Source organism: Pinus tabuliformis, chromosome 2_2, assembly GCF_031772625.1.
Source record: "Pinus tabuliformis cultivar Carrire ecotype Pingquan chromosome 2_2, CPIR1, whole genome shotgun sequence".
Classification (NCBI taxonomy): domain Eukaryota; kingdom Viridiplantae; phylum Streptophyta; class Pinopsida; order Pinales; family Pinaceae; genus Pinus; species Pinus tabuliformis.
The window spans coordinates 879,537,372-879,558,866 of NC_142300.1; positions in this window are offsets into that span (position 1 = coordinate 879,537,372).

Consider the following 21,495-nt stretch of genomic DNA (forward strand, 5'->3'; position numbering starts at 1 on the left):
CAAATTACCTTCCTCGACATTAAGTTGGACAACTGTCTAATGACATTAATGGTAGGGGTGTCTCTTTTTTGCCTCCCTGGATGTTTGAAGCACTTCTCCTTAATAAACTTGTTGTAAATAGGTACATCCTTTATGGCTTGGAGAAGTGGAATTTTGACACAAATATTTTAACTCACTCAGAAGTTCATTCTGCTCTGGGGTACGCTAGACTGGTTGAGTTAATCTATCAGGAAAGGGTGGTGGATATACTCTAGGCATGATTTCCTCTCTTTCCTCTTCACTTTCCCTAGGTGGATGTGGAGGTTGGTTGTCTGGGAGTGCTCTCCCAGATCTCAGGTTGATTTCTTGAATCTCCACAACATAAGTAGGATAGGATGTCTCTCCACTATACACTTGTTGTGTCTGTCTATTGTTCGGGTTCGGATTTGGATGGGTAAGCATCTAAGGTTGTTTAGGTGGAGCAGGGTCTAAAAGTTTTGGTTGAGTAGGTGGTGAAGGCAATAAAGCTAGATCATTTTTGTATGGGGGCCTCCACCCCTAGGGTGGTGCATTCCACTGAGGTTGTGGCAGAGCATATGGCTGAAATGACTAGCTAGTCGGTTGGGAATGGTAGTGAGGTGCAAAAGACCAAGGAGGAGGTGTAGACCAGGAGGGATGAGTAAGGGACCCCTAATAGGGAATGGATGTGGTCTGGTTAGGGTTGTAATATGCATGCGATGACCCTTGCATGCCTTGCTGGTATGGTAGAGGCCCATGAGGTCTCCTTTGATTTATGTAGCAGAGTTGTTCAATCACTCCTTCAATTCCCTGATACACAAATTTTAGTCCAGTTAGAGAAGGGAACTTGTTTGTGGAGTGGTTTTCTTCACATACCGAGTAGACCTCAATTAGATTTAATGGAAATTCATTCCTAGGGTGCATCCTTGTGCTTCTAGGGCAAAAAATGGCTAAAGCTCTCTTTGCTTCCTCCTGCTTTCTCTTGATGTGCATAATGTCCATCTGTAGGGAAAGGGTTTGCAACATTTCACTCTTGAAATATTCCTGCATGTTTCCAATTTCACATTTGATGGATGTATTGGAAGAGGACGGACTGGCTATTGGTTGACTACCGCTACCCATTTTCCTAGTTTCCCTAGAATGGTTCCTAAAGACAATCTTGATATCTTCATAGGGTAGTGGGTAGTTATCCCATCTTGCTAGAAGGTTTAGCATATCCAGAAGATCTTCCCTTACCCCTCTGAGAAGGACTAGCTTTAGTGACTCAGGATCAAGTGTGCACCTGGCCCTTTTGTAGCTAAGCTAGAATCTTTCTTCATAATACTCTAGGGATTCATCATTCCCTAAGGTCATCCTAAAAATTTCCTCTTTAGTGTCTTTGGACCTACAATAGTCTTGATACTTGTTGTTGAAGGCTTGCTGCATCTGAGCCCAAGTTGTGATGCTATCCCTAGGTAAACCCATGAACCAGCACAAAGCTGCATCCTTGAGAGTGTATGGGCATAGCTTCAACTTATACTCATCATTGGTGTAATCATAAGTTCTTCATATGACAAAAAACTCAAACAAGAAAGTGTCTGGATCTTCTGAGGTCAAGCCATGGAACTGAGGAAGAGCAGAGGGGCTTATGTTTTTCATCTTGGTATCCCCATTAGTTTCTCTGATGGGAAAGGCACCCTCAATTATTTATCTATCTCCTTTGTCATTTCTAATTTTAGGCATTCGGTCAATTGGAATGGGTTCTCGTTCTTCTTCTCCCCCTGTAGGCTCTTCAAATATCTCTGGTTGTTCACCTAAGGGATCCTCCAATTCACAACCACCAAAGAAGAGGGAAGGTTGTATGTTTGAAGTGGTGGGGGTATTTGGTAGAAATTTTCCTAACTTAGCCCTATTCCTACGAGGCTTGAAAGAAGTGTTTTTGTTTTTTTTTTCAAGCTTTGAGAATAATTGCAGAATTGATATAACAAATTGAATGGAAACTAACTGCTTGAATGAAATATCACTTGCAGAATGGAAAATAAAGCAAACTAAATTACTTTTGTAGAAATGAAGCTAATATCAAAATGTCAAAGACAAGAAATGGAAGAAAGAAAGCAGAAATCACATATTACTCAGACACCTCCCCGGCAACGGCACCAAAAAGTGATGAGCACCAGTATTGCAGCAAGAATGCTGTAACTCCTAGGGCTACCATTTTTACTTTATTAACCCGGGGTTCGTACAAACTTGGAGGTGACAATGTTGTATACACAAGTAAATGTGATGGGTCTGCTCTTTGTCATTGCTAAGCTGCCAACAGACCACTAAGGTTTTTCAAACCAAACTTCTATGGATTCAGAAGAAGCTTGATTACCAATGAGGAAAAGGGAAATCTACATTGAAAGAAATCTTGTCTAATGTAGTAAGGAAAAGATTTAAAATCAAATGCTTAAACACACCATTCATATAATCTAACTGCTAAGACGCTTTACTTCAAGAGATTGCTAAGTTATCATATGTGCAATCCTACTATCCTAGGCATGCAATTTAAAGCATCAGACATTTTACTGTTGTTCGTGTAAATGAACAAAATAACTATTTTCTCCTTTTTGTCCTTTTTTTGTGTGAAAGTGTGAATGCTTACTTATTTTGGTGATGTGGCAGATGGGTTAGGGATGATGATGGATGGTCAGATGGCTTGGGAGGCAAGTGGGGGTCCTTTACTAGCTTCCTAGGTGTTTTTTCCACAATTCAGCCTCAAAATAGGCCACTACAGGTCAACCTATAGGATGTCCTAATACGTCCTACATGATGTCCTAATGCTCCTACATGATCCCCTGTATCCCTACAGGATACAACCGAGAGAAAGAGGAGGGATTTGGAAGGTGATTTAAGGCTTAGGGAAGGTGAATGGTGGGTGAAATGAGGCAAGGGAGTGCCTAGGACTCCTTCAGAGCTCAAAACAGAGTTGTGAGATGGTTGGATTTGCTCAACAAGCTTGGAGAAGTATTCTTGTGGAATGATGAATTTGGTGAGGGATTTAGTGAAAGAAAGTGATAACCATGGATGGATGAGGTTAGGATGGGGTTGTTGATCATGAAATCTCTCTGTACTATTGAAACTCCTGCACTACATCAATCATTGACATTTATCCATAAATCATGTAAACAAGAAGGATTTCAATTAACTAAGGAAAACATAATTTCATGAGCTAGCTGCCTATTTCATGCATGGGAAAACTTGTAGAATAATATGAAACCTTGATGAGATCTAATGTAAGACTAAATATAGCATAAATGACAATTAAATCCTATTCTTGAAAACTAGTAAAATGCTGAGCTAAGTAACAGAAAACCCAAAATTCCATGCGAAATCAGAATTCTATCTTTTTGGGGCTGCATAGGATTTCTTTCCTCAAACAATGGTCCCTAAAGGGAGCATTGAGGAAAAATCCATTTGCTAACATCTTTTTGATATTCCTTTATATTCCTAAGCTAATGCTGAAGCAATGCACAAATGGAAGCAAACTAATCAAATCCAAAACTACTTGCAATGAAATGATGCTAAAGACGATTCAACCATTAATCTATAAAATTAACTAGGAATACAAATAATAGAAGAGGATCCTTTGCTACTAGGGTTGGTCCCTAACCCAAGAGCTTCAACCCTCTAAGTCAACTCAGTTCTGGATCAAGGAAATGCTCATTCTCATTATCAAAACAGAAAATTACATAACAATGTTTTCCGCAAGTCTTGAACTCGAAAATTCCTAGTGTTTTTACAACAAAAGTTGGAATCCTAATGAGGCTCTAGGCCTCCTTATTTATACAAATGAAGTCTCCAATGAATTCTTTAAATCTAGGGAGGCTCGGCTCCCAAACTCGAGATGAATTGGCTCTTTAACTGTCACTGGCTTGACTGCCTTTTCATCTTGATGACTTGGCTGCTTGTAACAACGAGCTAGTTTGATTTGATGGAGGACTATTTGAATGAGTGAGGAGTAAATGAGGAGGATCTATCCACTATAATCTCTCCTCCTTGTCTCATTCGAGTTTCAACCCTTAATTAGCCAAAATTTCCATGAATTTCTCTCAAAAACCTGCAATCAATGCACATTAGTCCACTAGGCATAATATCTCACCTTGACTCATCTCATTAAGCAAAATATAATCAAAATATGTAATAAATTATGAGAAGAGTTGATTTGAATAAGCTAGGAGGTGTATTAAGTTCCATATAGTTACCCAATGATGAGGTTCATCACCACCTCAAGGCCCTTTCCCTGAGAGTGGTCTGGAATTATATCAACTTCATATTGTTAGTTGTCTGGCGATACCTAAAGATAGCCTCACATAAATACTAGTGTTTATCTATGTCTTCATTTCCTCTACCAGAGAATTCTAGATATCTTATAAATGACCCTGCCATTATGGACTGAGTTTGTGCTAAAAGAAAAAAGCCTTGTGATCCCAGCTGTAGAGATCCTTGTAAACCCAAACTTCTACTACTATTTCCACCACTAATAGTACCAACCTTATAGTTAACATGCACACTATGCACTCTTATCGTCTTAAGAAATTTAGAAAGAAATTTGTCAGGATTGTTGTAGAGTACTAGGGGAAGGTTGGGGGAGACGCTACCTAAGCCTCGGGGGGTTAGATCCTTGATTCTTCCAGGCACATCATCTTTCGCGAAAAGTATCTGCATAAAAAAGTACATATCATTCTCTAAGTCTTCCTCTGAGCCAACTCAATTCCATTCAACAACTCCCCCGCGATCGATGAGGGAGGGCTCCTATCGCCCTTTGAGCTTCTAGTTGTTTTGGCCATCTCTATCCCTTTCACTAAGTTCTCCTTCATCCTTCCTCTCTCTTCGAGGCTCCTCAACGCCACTCTTGCTTGGTGTAGTTCCTTCGATTTCCTTTTAATCGCCTTCATCACCCTTTCCTGACATTTCTCCACTATCTGCACTCTCCTTTGCACTCTCACTTCCCTGGCCCTTCGTGAATCCTTTGCATCCATCCTTCTAATAACCTCATGATTCCTCACATCATATCATCCCTCCTCTTATATCCTTCCCCCAGTACTAGGTGTTTACACTGCCATGCTTGGACTTTGGAATACAAGCAGGCCTTCTTCCACCATTAAGACTTTAATCCAAAAAGTTATTTCTTTCAACAACTTCCTTCTCAAACCTACTCGGAAGACAACTTTATCTTTTGAAAAGGACTAGTGGCTTTCTGTCGCAAACTTGAAAATGTACCCTTCTAGTTTAGTCTGCACCCAGAAATATACTCCTCTCGTCAAATCCGTGTCAAGACGGTGGAGCGCAACGAGATCCACCGAAATCTAGTTGCGATGAGACAATGTTTTTCCTCCCAACCTCCCCTTCACCTACAAGCTCCGCAACCGATTGTATAGTTCTTCTCTGAACTTACACTAGAAGATCTCATACTGATCACTTGCAACTTCTGAGTATACAATCTCCTCTTTTAGTTTCACAACAGCTCGGCTATGAAGTAGAGCTTGCTTAGAAACAAACCAATCCACTTGCTCATCCCGCCAGTTCTGTGTTTGCTTCTTAAAAATCCTTGATATCATATTCTGAATCCTCCTTTTGAATTTCAGGTCCTAGCAACAGAACCATTTGTTGGCACAAAAATGAAAGTAGGATTGAGACCCTGGGTTCAGGCACAAGGGGTCAACAAGGCTCCATTGTAGTCTAGAGCAACTTCGACATTTTCACCTTACCGTGGCAGGTAAGGAGTCTCACCCGAGGCATGTCGCGACTGAAGTTAGATGAGGGTGGAATTAGGTACCAGGGGAATCATATTAAATGAAAGAGAGAAAAATATGGTAGCTTAACATACAAACTAACCAGATCACAATGATCTACTCATGCTATATAAAGAAATTATCTAACTGGATGCATTCATAAAAATTTTAAAGAGTTAACATAATGCTCAAGGACGCAAGGTGGTTCCAGCATAGTCTTCTTCATTAACATAACATAATTCAGTACATAAGGCTTAAGGCCTGATCATTAAAATTAGAAACCACACAACCAACATAACCTTGTACAAATAGGATCATGGAGTATTTCACATTACTCTGCAACATAAGAAGGCTAGAACTATTATAGACTTGCTATACTGGTTAGCAACAACCTCTCTATTTCTCTTTCTTTTTCTTTTTATCTCTTGCCATCCTCCCAGAAAACCAATTATGCTTTCCTTTTAGTTGACTGCATTCATTTTCGGCTACCTCTACTCTTTCCTCGCTTGGTTTTCCTTGCTTGTTTCTGTCACTCCTCTGTGACTGCCATTCATCCTTTAGTTTCCAACCTTCCCTCAGCTATCAACTCTGCAACTCCCCAATGGTCATCTCTGCCACTTGTCATTGGCTTCTTTCTCCACAAAATCTCAAAACGAAGGCCCCAACACTCTATCTCTCTATGTCTTTATTCTTCCCTCCCTCTCTCCCCCTCCAACTCGATATTTCTCTCCCTCCTTCTCTCATCCCCCTCCACTCTTCTCTCTCCCTCTCTCTTACACCTCCCTCTCTCTCTACCCCACCCATCACTCTCTCTCTCTGCCCTCCAACTCTATCGCCATATCCCTCCCTCCCTCCATCTCTGCCCCCCCCCCCCCCCTTTCTCCCTTCTCTCTCTCTCTCGCATTTTCCCCTGCTCTCCCTCCCTTCATCTCTCCCCCCCCTTTCTCCCTTCTCTCTCTCTCTCTCTCTCTCTCTCTCTCTCTCTCTCCTTTTCCCCTGCTCTCCCTCCCTCCATCTCTTCCCCCCCCTTTATCCCTTCTTTGTCTCTCTCTCTCTTTCCCCCCACTCTCCCTCCCTCCATCTCTTCCCTCCCCTTTCTCCCTTCTCTATCTCTCTCTCCTTTTCCCCCGCTCTCCCTCCCTCCATCCATATGATGGAGAATTATCACTCTATGTAATCAATGTTATATGTAATATCTAAAATATTTTACATTTTAATTTTTTATTGTGAAATGAGTTATGGTTCTTAGGCATGTGGTATTGATAAGCCATGGTCTTTCAAAAAAACCTACTTACAAGTTAATAATATCCATGGTAAAGTGGGGCTGGATATACACGGTTAAAAAAATCGTTATATTATAGGTTTATTCTAAGTATTAAGTTTTTATGTGCTTATTAATTAAATTTAAATATGGTTATGGAATCATTATTAGTCCTTACCAAGGCAAGACTCTAACAATCAATTTTGTCTTATGTCGATTTTCTACCAGATCAATCACATATAGTTTTTTTGGTCAAGGTATTTCAAACCACTTACTAGTTCATCTTTAGGACAAAGATCACTATTAGTTTAGCATTGACCAGTGCAATTATAATGTTCAACTTTTCAATATTATTAAAAAAAATAATTTTCAAACATTTGATTGGACTATAACTTGAAAGCCTTGTTGCAACATTTGCAAAATATAATTCTATGTGGATAATTTGCTTACATATTTTATGCCATAATTTATGGTTATGGTTGCAATATTCATGCATGATTTTTAGATATTTGTGTAGTGATTTTTTATTCTTAAAAATAAAATACTTGAAAATAACTTATACTCAGGTAAATAACATATCTACCATCAATTACTTCCCACCATAATTTAAGAAAGCCTTTTCATTAAAATGGATAGGAATAAGATGTAAAAAATATACTTACATGAGTTACTTTCCACCATTATTTATGTTTTCTTTAACACTTACGTAGAAATAAAACTTTTACTACCCACTAAAATTTATGCAAGCTTTTTGTTTGAGCAAGAAACCAACAACCAACGTAACACCCACTTGCACCAAACATTTAAACATGACGGAGCTCTTTCATTGTTAAAATAGGTAAAGAGACAACGTTGACATATGAAGTAATATGCCCACGTGGTGGAATCTACCACCACAAAGAAAGTCCCACATGGTAACTCATCACAGGTAGGCTAACAGAATCAAGCCATTATGTGCTCATTTGTTTGTTGACTAAGAGCCCATTTTTTAATGAAGTCATTGAAGGATGCCTTGAGGTGGTCTGTCCAAATATTCTCCTATCTGTGCTTCCAGAATATTCTCTCGGATATAATGATCTAAACTTCTTGGCCAAAAATATGGGAAACATAGTCCAATTTGCTCTACATTTGGCTACTACAATTTCAATAAGATTTAGTGCGAGACGTGTTTTGATCCAACAAAAAGCATATCAAGTATTATAGTTCAAAGATAAAAGGAATGAAGGCAAGAGGCTTGAGTTGGTTGGTATTATTCTTCTTCTCCTCTTGTTTTTATTTTGCAAGTCTTCTTCTCTGTGGTATTATTCTTCTTGGCCTCTCCTTTGAACCTACAAGTCTTCTTACATGGGAATGTAATTGTCAATATTGGAAATATGTTGAAGAATATTATGGAGGGATGACAGATTTATTATGGTGTATGTGGACCCAATTAAGATCCAAGTCATTTAGGGTTTGCTAATCCTAATGAGTCTAATAATGCTTTGTAGCTTCTTAGGCTTTACTAATTTTTACCAAAGGTTCGTGTTGGGGTTCTCTCATATTGCTTGGTCCTTAAGTCAAGTGAGAAAGGGTGGAGAAAAGAAAAAAATTCTTGTTAAAAGTCACAACAAAAATCATTTAAGGATCTAAAACATTGCCTTTGCTCTACACCAGTATTCATCATGTCAGACTCACAACAACCATTTGATATTGAGACAAAGACATATGCATATAACTATGTTATCGGTGTGGTACTCACTTAACAAGGGAAGTCATAGCTCTATCACAATGAAACATTGTTTGATATTGTCTGGAGATACCCCACCTATGACAAGGAGATATACTCCATCATACATGGTTACTGGCAATGGAAGCATTATATTCTAGGGAAGGTGATCATCTACATTGAGCATAGACCTCTACAATTTATGTATATGTAAGGAAAGATATAGAATGGCTGCCATAAAAAACAGTCTATTTTCTTGCAACAATTGCACTTGATAATCAAATTCAAGAAGGGTAGTGCAAATCATATTGTAGATTACCTCAGTTAGCCCCCATTTGTGAATCCAACCATATTTATTAACTCTTATGGGCATGAGACCTTTAGGTGGAAACAATAATATAAGAGTGACTCTAAATTTGTTGCCACATTCCAGATTTTGATCACAAGCAAAGAAGTTCCATAATTCCACCTCTAGGATACAGTCTTGTGCTAACTAGGCAACCTTTTTGTTCCTTCTAGCGAGCATGCCAAGCTGATCTACTAGGCACATTACCATTGGGTGGAAAGGAATTTTCGTATGGAGAAGACATTGGCAGTATTTCAGAAGTATTTCTACCGATCAATGCTTCGAGGGATATCCATCAATATATCATATCACACACTACCTATTCCATTTCAATACTTCCCATCAAGAAACAAGGGTTATACACTCCTATACCTACCATACAAAAGCTTTGGGAGTCATTCTCCATAAATCACATGTTGATTTTGTCATCCACCAAGCATGGTAACAATTATATGTTTATGGTTGTCAATGAGTTCTCTAAGATGGCCATGTTAGCACCTTGCACGAAGAGAATCACAGTTCAAGCCACTACTAAACTCTTATTTTAGCATGTTTGAGTTCATTTTGGACTACCTCAAACCATTACTTCAAATAGGGACATAATTTTCGTCAACACTTTTTGGTCTAGCCTCTTGTCTCTCTTGGAAACCAAGTTGACCAAATCAATTGTCTTTCATATCTAATTAGTTGGACAAATATAAATGGTCAATAGGATGATTGTGCATATCTTAGGAATGTACAACTCTAAGCATATGTGTACACGGGAGGAAAGCCTCCAGATGTTCAATATAGCTATGACAAATCCCTCCACAATTATATTGGCCACAATCATTTTTAGTTATATTGCATGTTCCAATCATTGACCCCAAATGATGTAGCTATGCCCATTGTATCTTCAATGGAAAATTCCTCCCCTACTTAGGTTGAGAAGGATAGGGTAGCCAAATTTGTTAAATAGATTCGACACCTCCAACAATAGGTCCATGATATCCTGCAAAAAGTCAATGCCATGTACAAGTAGTGACATAAACAGTACAAGGTCCCGCATAAGTTTCAAGTTGGTGATAAGGTGTGGTTACATTTATAAAAAGAGAATCTCTCAAGCCCCCATAGGAATCTCAAACCACTCCAATATGGGCCTTATACAATCATAAAGGCTATGGATGAAAATGATTTTGAATTGAGTATTCCCTTTTTCCTTGGCTTACACACAATATTTATCATGGAGCTGCTTCAACCATATTTTTGAACTCTATTGGATGCTTAGGAGGTATCCAAGACATTACCCTACATAAAATTCAATGCGAACTTCAATGAACATTGGATCAGATCATGGACACCAAGATAAAGGATGCCCACCATCAACATATACAAATCTACCAGGTTGTCAAAGAAAGTAATCTTCTTCACCAAGGCAAGTGGCTCACTATGGGTCAAATTCAACAAAAGTCCCCCCCTAATGAGGGAACTTGATGCAATGGAGACCATTTCTTCTTGAGGGGGGAGGTAAGTTCCAGCTGGATATTGGTGGTCGCCTACCTCTTCCACTATCTCAATGGTTCTCTATATCATTGCTACTTTTTCTATGATTTTTAGGTCTCAAATGTTTGGGGTTGGTTTGAGGCCCTAAATGATGTAAATTCATTGGGAGAGCGAGGGGGGAAGAAGGGGTGTGGTGAGGTATAGGGGGAGGGCTTGCCATGGCATGCTAAGCTCTAGTCAAAACATTGTAGTTCTTAGATGATTTTTTCCAGCAAGCTATCATGTGCCTCAAAGGGATATTGCATACAAATGTTGCACCCTTGGGAAGTTAATATACCAACTAACCACCTTGGGTCTTTCTAACCTTTTTGTTGAAATATGGCAACAAGAATATTCGAATTTAATTTGTCCTTGAATTAAATTGTGAATTAAAATCGAATTTAGTCTTAACAACTACTTGGAAATAATTAATTAATTTATTTTGAATTAATTAGTTGGAGAAATTCAAGTTAGAAGTCTTTCTGAAGTCATGTAAGAGTTATCCCTTAAATTAAGGAGACAAGATTGAGTTATATTTGAGTTTTAATTAGTTAACTTAGTTTACTGAGTTAAGTCTAGTTAAATTAGTTCCAAATTGTTTGAGGAACTAATAGTGAGTTAACAGTCAGTTGATGCATGCATGCACTCAACTAGTGCTACTCCAGTTAACTGAAGATACCCTCATCAGAAACTCATGCATGTCTATTCTGAGAAAGACCCAATTGAGATTAAATTCAAGGACAATGTACTATCAGTTGCATGTGTTTTCTCAAAGAGAAAACTCATGCATGCAGTCAAGGATAAATCCTTGAGGATTGCGTAGTTTTGAAGTGTGTGAGATCAAGTTTTCCACTTGGTTGAAGGTGAATCATCCACAAGGAACATTGCAAGGAAATAGGAGCTTGGAGGGCACAAAGGAAGGTTGGACAGAAGCCTAGATTTCCTATGAGCATCTGTGAGGATTGTATTAAGAGATGGCTAGCTATGAGAGCTAAGGCTTTGTATAATTCCTATGTATTTCCCCCTGTATGATAATACAGTAGTGTGGGGTTTTTAGTTGAGGCTTTCCCCAAAGTATTTTCATGTGTATTGTGCGATTGATTCTTCTTCTTCTGGTTATATTGTTCAACTCGATCTTTAAGCTTCCGCAAATTGATAGTAGAAGTAGGTTATAGTATTCTTCTTTGATTTATATTGCATTATCGGGTCAACCTACCAGCAGATTTTCTACATGGTATCAGAGCTAGATTTGTAGAAATTTTCTACACTTTTGGTATTTCATCTTCTAGGGTTAGGGTTTTGGACCTCTGATGTTTTTTTTTTCTATGTTAATAGGACATTCTTTTGACCTCTTGTAACACCTTTTGTGAATGTGGGTAGCCTTCACATCTCTCGATTCAGAGATAAATACCACCATTCTGGCCACTTTGTAAATTATATGATATTTTTTTTTTTTTCATTTATTAATAGAAGTTGAGTTTTCATCATTCTAATGCACTTTCTATTATATTTATCCATGCGTGCTTCATTTCCTTTCTTGTCTTTAATTTCATTCCTTGTGTAACCTAGATCACCTAATTTGGAAATAAAGACAGGAGGAGGCAGTCCTCCACTTTGAATACATGGTCATATATTTAGATGATGAAACCTTCTATTCATGCTAAAGTATATGGCAAGCTCTACCATATAGCTTGTAGTTGAGGGAAGTCAACACACCCACCCAATTGTATAATGCTTTAGTTAGGACCTTGCTTTACATGAGGATAATCTAGAGAATGGGGATACAATGGATTGGACTGAAGTTCAATCCCTCATTGTAGCTAAGGATGACATAACACACCAATCAGAAAGAAGAATCAAGAGAATGAAAGGAAAGAAATTATAGCTGGGCTTTATTTACCAAGAGCATTACCTAAGTTTGTAGCATGGGATGCTAGAAAAAGTGCCAAATAAATAAGGGAGCAATAGCTCAAGCAATAAAAAGATTGAAAAAGGTAAATTTTCTTAAGGGTGGGCAGACATGGAAGTTGGGGAGTATGATGGGACCTTGAATTGTACATTTAAAGGCCGATATAAAACCTTTGTAACCTAGGAATACATATACTTCTGACACTGATTATTGTGCATTTTGCATGTTTACATGACATTCCCTATGTTGAAATGTGTTCATAAGAAATTTAACCATACTAATGACTTTAGTGACCTTTAGTAACCTTGATATCTTAATGTGGATAGGTTTTAGAAGGCCAATGAGTTCCTCCAACAAACTACCATGAAGATTGTTAGCTCTCGATTTTGACCTTTTTTTACCATACCTATTCCATCATTTTACCATCATTTTTTATTATATTTAAATCATATTTGCCAAATTTCACCTCTTTTTTCACCCCAAGTTAAATTAATTACGTCTTTTATTTTTAGAGTTTTTAGTAAAAATTGAGCATTAAAATTTATTTTCAGCAGAAACAGAATTTATGTTAATTACTTTATTAAAGTTGTATGTGCAGGACACCTGGGCACTAACTAAAGGAATATTCAGAAACTACAGGAACTAAGGATGGAGGGAATCCTATTGGCTCGCTCCAAATCAGTTAGAAAAGACTTGGTCAATGCTAGTCAAACTTGACCAATCACACAGGAAATCCCCTGATTCATGGGCAATTTTCGGATTTTGTGGGACTCTTTCCATATTTTGTGTAATAGAGGGATGAACTTGACCTTATGAGATGGAATAAGACTCTTGTTAGTTGTTACAACAATTATAGCTCATATTGTTATATTCTTAGCCTATTTAAGCAAAGTTACTAAGTCAAACTTGACCAATCACACAGGAAATCCCCTGATTCATGGGCAATTTTCGGATTTTGTGGGACTCTTTCCATATTTTGTGTAATAGAGGGATGAACTTGACCTTATGATATGGAATAAGACTCTTGTTAGTTGTTACAACAATTATAGCTCATATTGTTATATTCTTAGCCTATTTAAGCAAAGTTACTAAGCAGCTATGGATACATTGTGACTATTATTTTCTGAATACAAGTTAAGGCTTGTCTTCTTATTTCTTGTGCATACATTTCTATGTGATGTGAATGGATATTTGTTGTAGCTGATTGTCTTAAGGTGCACCAGACAAAGGTGGAGGGCCCCCATTCTGAGCTATGTACATTATTGTTAAATTATGTTCATACATGTATTTTAACATTTTTATTTTATGTGTTAATATTGTGAATATTTCTTGTATAAACTAACTTTCTTTTCATGGTTATTGAGATAGTGGAAATGATTTCTCTCAAATGATTAGTTTCAATAAGGAAGGACAAAACATGTCTCTAAGTTAGAGCCTCTTCTTTGTTAACTAAGATTGAATTGAAATCAATATTTATGCATTCATTTCTTCTTTATTTTTTGAATTAAATACTTTATGCTTTGGTAACTTAGTTGAGGGAAATTGGTTTTGTTGAATGAATAGAAACGATAAGGAAGGACAACTAGGACCTCTGAGACAAGAGTCTCTTCCTTGTTAACTAAAATTGAATAAAATCACTATTCACTTTTTCATATGCTTCATAGATTATATTTTTTATGCTTTCTTCATATTCAGCAATTCACACTTGTAGCTTTACATTTTCAGGTTGTAATATGCATTTCTTCATTTTTTAGTATCTAAGCAATTTCTTTCTAAACTAGCTAGATCTAAGATCCATATACTTTGGTGTGTTTCTAAGTTTACCAACCCAAATTGATATTAAAATACATGCTCTAATTTACCTCAATAAATTGGACTTACAAAGATAGGGGTTCTATCCCCTTAGCTGCCTATTCAGTTGTCAATAGACACCTACAAATTTGCTAGAAAATAAAATCCATTAATAGTTGAAGGCAAGGTGGATATGCAGCATGCCCTAAGGGATAATCAACATGATTATAGGGATTTTTAGAGGGAAATGCAACCCTCCTATTTAGAAGGTTTCTCCCTCACATTTTGTATAAAAAGGGGAACTTGGGTTAGTAAAAAATACTTACTCTTAGTGGAGAAGAGAATCATATTGTTATTTTGGAAATTTCGAACTTCTACATTTCCATATTCTGTAACATACACATCTAACATCAAATAAAATCTATATCAACCTAGATCCATCTTAACCCTGGATCTATCAAGCATCGAGAGGGATCAAATCTCTTGATATGCAATCCTCTTTTAAATTGAAAAGAGATTTGATCCCTCTTAGCGCTTGATAGATTCGGGGTTAAGATGGATCTAGGTTGGTTTTTATATACACACACCATATCTAGGCTGGATCCATCTCTATCCCTCTCTCTCTTCCCTCCCTCTCTACCATGTCCATCTCTCTCTTCTTCTCTCTCTTAATTCCTCTCTCTCCCTTTCTCTCCCCATCTCTCTCTCTTTACCCTCCAACTTTGTCACTATCTCCCTCCCTTTCTTCTTCTCTCTCTCCCCTTCTATCCTCCTCTCTCTCCCCTCCATATCTATGTCTACCTCTCTCTTCCCTTTCTCTCCCTCTCTCTCGCCTCTCCTCTCTATATTTCCTCCTAACGTCTCTCCCTCTCTACCTTGTCACTCTATCTCTCTATTTTTGTCTTACCCTCCCTCTCTCTCCCACTCCAACTCCATCTTTATCTACCTACCTCTCTCCTCTCCCTCCCATCCTCTCTCTCTTCATTCCTCTCTCCCCCCCTCTCTCTTACACCTCTCTCTCTCTCTCTCTCTCTGCCCTCCAAATCTGTCACCATCTCCCTCCCTCTCTCATTCTCTCTCTCTCTCTCATTTCCCCCCTCTCCCTATCTACATCCATGTGATGGATAATTTTCACTCTATGTAATCAATCCTATATGTAATGTCTACAATCCTATATGTTATTGTGAAATGATTTATGGCTTTTAAGCATGTGCTATTGATAAGCCATGGTATTGACCCATGGTATTGCAACAAATCCTATTTACAAGTTAATAATATCCATTGTAAAGTGGGGGTGGATATCCATAGTTAAGAAACTTGTTATATTATGGGGTTATTGTAAGTATTAAGTTTTTATGTGTTTATTGATTAAATTTAAATATGGTTATGGAATAATTATTAGTCCCTACCAAGGAAATACTCTAACAATCAATTTGTCTTATGTTGAGATTCTTCCGAATCAATCATATATAGTTCTTTTGGTTGACGCTTTTCGAACCACTTACTGTGGTTCATCTTTAGGACGTAGATCACTATTAGTTTAGCATTGACCAATGCAAATAACTTTGAAAAATAAATATTTATTTTTCAATATTATTAAAAAAATATTTTCTCAAACATTTGATTGGACCATAACTTGAAAGCCTTATTGCAATGTTTGCACAATATAATGCCATGTGGATAATTGGCTTACATATTTTATGTCATAATTTAAGGACATGGTTGCAATATTCATGCATGATTTTTAGATATTTGTGTAGTGATTTTTTATTCTTAAGCTAAGTTGCAAGAAAATTATCCAAAAATAAAATATTTGAAAATAACTTATACTCAAGTAAATAACATATCTACGGTCAATTACTTCCCACCATAATTTAAGCAAGTATTTGCATAAAGAATGAATAGGAATAAGATGTAAACAATATACTTACTTCCCACCATTATTTATGTTTTCTTTAACATTTATGAATAAGTAAAATTGTAAATATGTAGACTTTTACTACCCACCAAAATTTAAAGAATGAATAGGAATAAGATGTAAACAATATACTTACTTCCCACCATTATTTATGTTTTCTTTAACACTTATGTAGAAGTAAAATTGTAAATATGTAGACTTTTACTACCCACCAAAATTTATGCAAGTTTTTCTACTTGAGCAAGCAATTTACTTATCCACTTCACATCTCAATTTATTATTTACTGTCAAAGCAAGACTATAGGATGATTTGTCTATCAACCATTATTAATTTAGCATTGATCAATGTAACTTATAATTATTTATGAATTTTTTCCTAGAGCATAATTTCTAACTTGAGTTGGAGGGGCTAAGCTGACCTGCAAAATAAAATTATAATATATGAAATATAATTTTATTACTTTTAGCTTTTTATTGAGCTACGATTTAAATGTTTACACTACAACATCTCCACCATACTCAATTCTATATTACTTTTAACCTTTTATTGTTTTTAATTGAGCCTACATATAAATGTTAAATGTTAAACATTTAAGCCTACACACCTAACTCTATATGGATTTCTAATTAGGGTTGGCATTGACATTAGATTAAATTTGTTAAATGTTAAATGTTAAATTTATGCTTGGTGCTCTAAGTAAATGTTTAACATTTAGCTCATCACTCCCTCTCTCTCTCTCTCTCTGCCCACTAGCTCTGTCACCATTTTCCTCCCGCTCTCCCTCCCTCCATCCATATAATGGAGAATTTTCATTCTCTGTAATCAATGTTATATGTAATGTCTAAAATGTTTCAAATTTTAATTTTTTATTGTGAAATGAGTTATGTATTTTGACATGTGGTATTGATAATGCATGGTATTGGGCCATGGTATTATAGCAAAAGCCTATTTACAATTAATAATATCCATGGTAAAATGAGGGTAGATATTCATGGTTAAGAAACTTTTTATATTGTATGTTCATTGTAAGTATTAATTTTTTAGGTGCTTATTAATTAAATTTAAATATGGTTACCAAATCATTATTAGTCCCCACCATGAAGGACTCTAATAATCGATTTGTCTATTGATCACTATTAGTTTAGCATTGACCAATGCAAATTATAATGTTTAACTTTGAAAACGAAGTATTTATTTTTTAACATTATTAAAAAAAGAATTGAATGTTGAGACATATTTGGGCAATAATCACATCAAGAGCATTTTGTGAATGTGTTTAGAACCATCTAGAGTGGTTCATTGTGAAGGCAAGATGGAGAATTAGATTAAATGGGGATAGGAATAACGCTATTGATTTTTGGCCTTTAGAATTTAACAGTTAATTTTGACTAAATATTAATAAATAATATTTTAATGTAATGAATGTCACAACTGTTAATTTAAATCATTGATTGAAATTTAATCAAGAGAAAAATTCTAATAAATTATAAATCCAGAATTAAATAAAATTGTCTAGAAATAAATACTATTTTTGGTCAAACTTATATAATAATACACCTAATTAATCTAAACATTAAGGTCCAAACATAAATAAACCAAGATCAAATGAAAATAAATATATATTTACTTATTTATATATTTATTTACTTATTTGAAATGTAAATCCTTACCTTTCAAAGCCCACCAAACAAAATTTAATCTATGTATCAATGGCAATGTATTATAAAATGAATTTGATATATATTTTTTTTTTTGTTTTTTTTAACTGAAACGGGTATGGATTTTTATTAATAAAGAGCTCCAAATGGCCGAAGCCTTACAATCTTCAGTGCGGGACTTTTACATTTTCCTGTTACAAGATGATATCTTTTTCATGGGATGCAAATATTTTCTGGTTCTTCCTCGTTTATGCTGAGGTCTCCTTGACTCAAAAGACATCCTTTATTGGCATAATAGTCCGCTTCTTTATTTGATTCTCTGAGAATATGGTAGCATTTAAAGGAAGTGAAGTCTTGTAGGATATATCTTAGCCTTTGCAGATTCTTATTTAAGCCGACATCATTAAATTGACCTTTCGAATGTATCATTTTGATCAAGATTTCTGAATCGCCGAATGCTTGCAGCTCCTGGTGTCCTCTTTCTTTAGCTATTTGACATGCTTTTGTCAAACTCAAGATTTCTGCTTGGTTGTTGGATCATTTTCCTAGTCCCCAACAAAAGGTTTCTTTGGTGCTTTCGTTAGAAGAGTATATAAGTCCTCCAGCTCCCGCTACCCCAGGGTTCCCTTTTAAGGCACCATCAAAGAAGACTGTAGTTATTCCTTGCTGCCTCCACCAACTCTGAAATATTTCGTCCTTATCTCTTAGCATTCACTCAGGATTGAGTTGGGGTTTTCCAATACTGTGGATCCATTGGGTTAATGCAAGGGTTCCAAGCCAGCGCTTTTCCTCTTGCTGCACCGAAGAGTCATCTTTGAGTTTTTGGGAGTTCAAAGTTTCCAAGAGAAGGCCTTTTTCTTTTGCTGCTACCATGTTGGGTGTCCAGACTACATTGTTGAATATCTGCTCATTTTTAGCTAACCATAGCTTCCAACACACAAATTTGGGAATGGTGATCCAGATTCTGGCCCATGAGGAGTTGAGGGAGGACAAAGGATAACGATCTTTCCATGATAAAAATAAGTCCACTAGTGAAATTTTAGTGGGGATTGCCACCTTGAGTCCTTGGAGTGTGAGTATCCAAACTTTGTTTGCAAATGAGCAGTCTACAAACAGGTGATCCATGGTTTCCATGGCCTCTTTGCATAGTGAGCATCTATGCGGACCTGCTATTTTCCTTTTCAATAAGTTTTCACTAGTCAAAATATTTTTGTGCATTAATATCTAGAAGAAGAAGTTAACCTTGGGTAGCACCAATGGATCCAATACCTCCATCCAAAACCTTGCAGGGAGAGATCTATCTCTATGTGATTGCAACATCTGGTAACCTTTGGCTGAGGAGTATACTCCTGTAGGTCCCCAACCCCATTTATTTTTTTCTGTCTTGTGCACCGAAGCTGCTTCATGAAGTTCTTATTTTAGCATTTCTATTTGCTATGATAAATGCTCTGGTATGTTACTAAAGTTCCAATCAATCTAGAACGTGGATTCGTCCCATTTTGAGATATCATATCTTGTCTTATCTCCTCCGCTTTCAAGAAGATTGCAGATTTCTTGCAAGCTATCATTTGATGTTAAGGCGACTGCCCCATTATGCGATCTGTTCTCAACTTGACATGCTTACCATTCCCAGGGATACGATACAGATTTTTGGAGAAGAATCGCAATCCTTTGATACACAGTTGCCATAGCAGCGTGCTCCTTTTGCTGTTTTCGTTTTGCAGGTTTCTGAGTTTTGCATTTGGTATATATTTATGCCTCAATGTTTTGTTGATAGGGTGATTGGGGTCGCTATGGAGCTTCCATAGTATCTTGCATCCCAGAGCTGTATTGGCGAGGTACGGATCGCGAATTTGAAGGTCGCCTTCTCTCATGGTTCTCTTTGTTGTCTCCCATTTAAGCAAATGGAATTTGTTCTGATTTCCTTTGCCTCCATGCCACAAAAAATCTCTCATGATTTTATTAATTTTCCCTGAAATCGACTTTGGCGCCATCAGGTAGGACGCTTGATATATTGGCAGAGATGAAAGAACGGATTTTATTAGAGTTAATTTGCCACCATGTGTTAGCCATTGACCTCCCCATGCAACGATTTTGCCTTTGATTTTTCTTATTACTCCTTCCCATAGATTGGCTCTGTTTGTGCCCAGTGTTAATGGCAGTCCAAGATAATTGATTTTGTCCCATTTTGAGTATCTGTTGAACCCCAAATTACGAGCTATTTTTTGAGTTTCTTCCTCTTCTGCATTCCAACTATAGACTGCGCTTTTTATTTCACTGATTAGTGCTCCAGTTGCTTTGTAGTAGGCTTGGAGAGTATTTTGAATGCAGAGGCTATTTTGTTTGAAGCTTCGCCCAGCATGAGGGAATCATCCATGAAAAGGGTGTGATTTATTGCTTTGAGATCCTTAGTTATTTTCAAACCTAGGGCAGCTCCTGCTATCATGTCCTGCTCCAACTTTCTACTCAACGTATCCGCCATTAAAATGTAAAGAAATGGAGAAAGAGGGCATCCTTGCCTCAGCCCCCTCATGGCTTGGAAGAAATCAGCTGGCCTCCCATTTACCAAAGGCGCAATCAGAGGACTTATGGTATAAGATTGGATTAGTTTAACAAATTCTTGGTCAAATCGAAGGAAAGTAGAACTTGATAGAGGAAGGACAGCTTTACTCTGTCGAATGCATTGGCCATATCTAACTTGATTAGCATGCCTTTCTCATTTCTAAGGTTGCTAGAGTGCATGGCTTCCTGAACTTGAATTGTATTATCCAGAATGTGTCTCCCATTGACGAAGCCTCCTTGCAAATCTGATATGAGTTTGCTTAGTAGTGGCTTTATTATGTTTGCAAGGAGTTTTGAAATTATTTTGTATGAAGCATTGCATAAAGAGATTGGCCTAAACCTGTCAAAGGAAGCAGGGTTTGACTCTTTCGGTATTAAAGCAAGAAATGTTGAGTTGGTGCTGCCACCTAGTTTTGCTTTCTGAAGGAATCCTTTTATCATTTGAATAAGATCTATTTTGATTATGTCCCGACATATCCTGTAGAAATGAATGGTGAACCCATCTAGCCCAGGGGCTTTATCTAGATTCATGGATGAGATAATTTTGTTGATTTCTTCTTCATTGGTTTTCTTCAACAATGTTGCATTGTCCTCTTTAGTGACCAGCGCTGGAATGTTCTTTAGGAATTATTTGTTGTCTTCTTCACAGTCATCATTCTCTTTAATGTAAAGATGGTGGAAATGTAATGAAGCAGCAGATTTTATTTGATCTATTCCTTTGCATGACCTCCCGTCGAAGGTGGTGATCTCTATGATGTGATTCCTGGAGAGACGGGCTCTACATTGTCGATGAAAATACGTTGTGTTTCTATCTCCAGCTTCCAGCCAAAGGCTCTGGGACTTTAATCTCCAATATTCTTCTTCATTTCTGAAGAAGCAAAATGTTTCGCATTGGGCTTCTTACTTCTTTTCTAGCTCTATTTTAGTTATATCTATTGTATCCATTTCACTTTGCAGCTTTTCTAGGTGCTGCACTGACTCCATTCTTTGATCTTTGGGCGTATTTGATGGGAGTTTACTCCATTCCTTGAGGGCATTTTTTATTATTTTTAATTTTTGTTCCCATACATAAT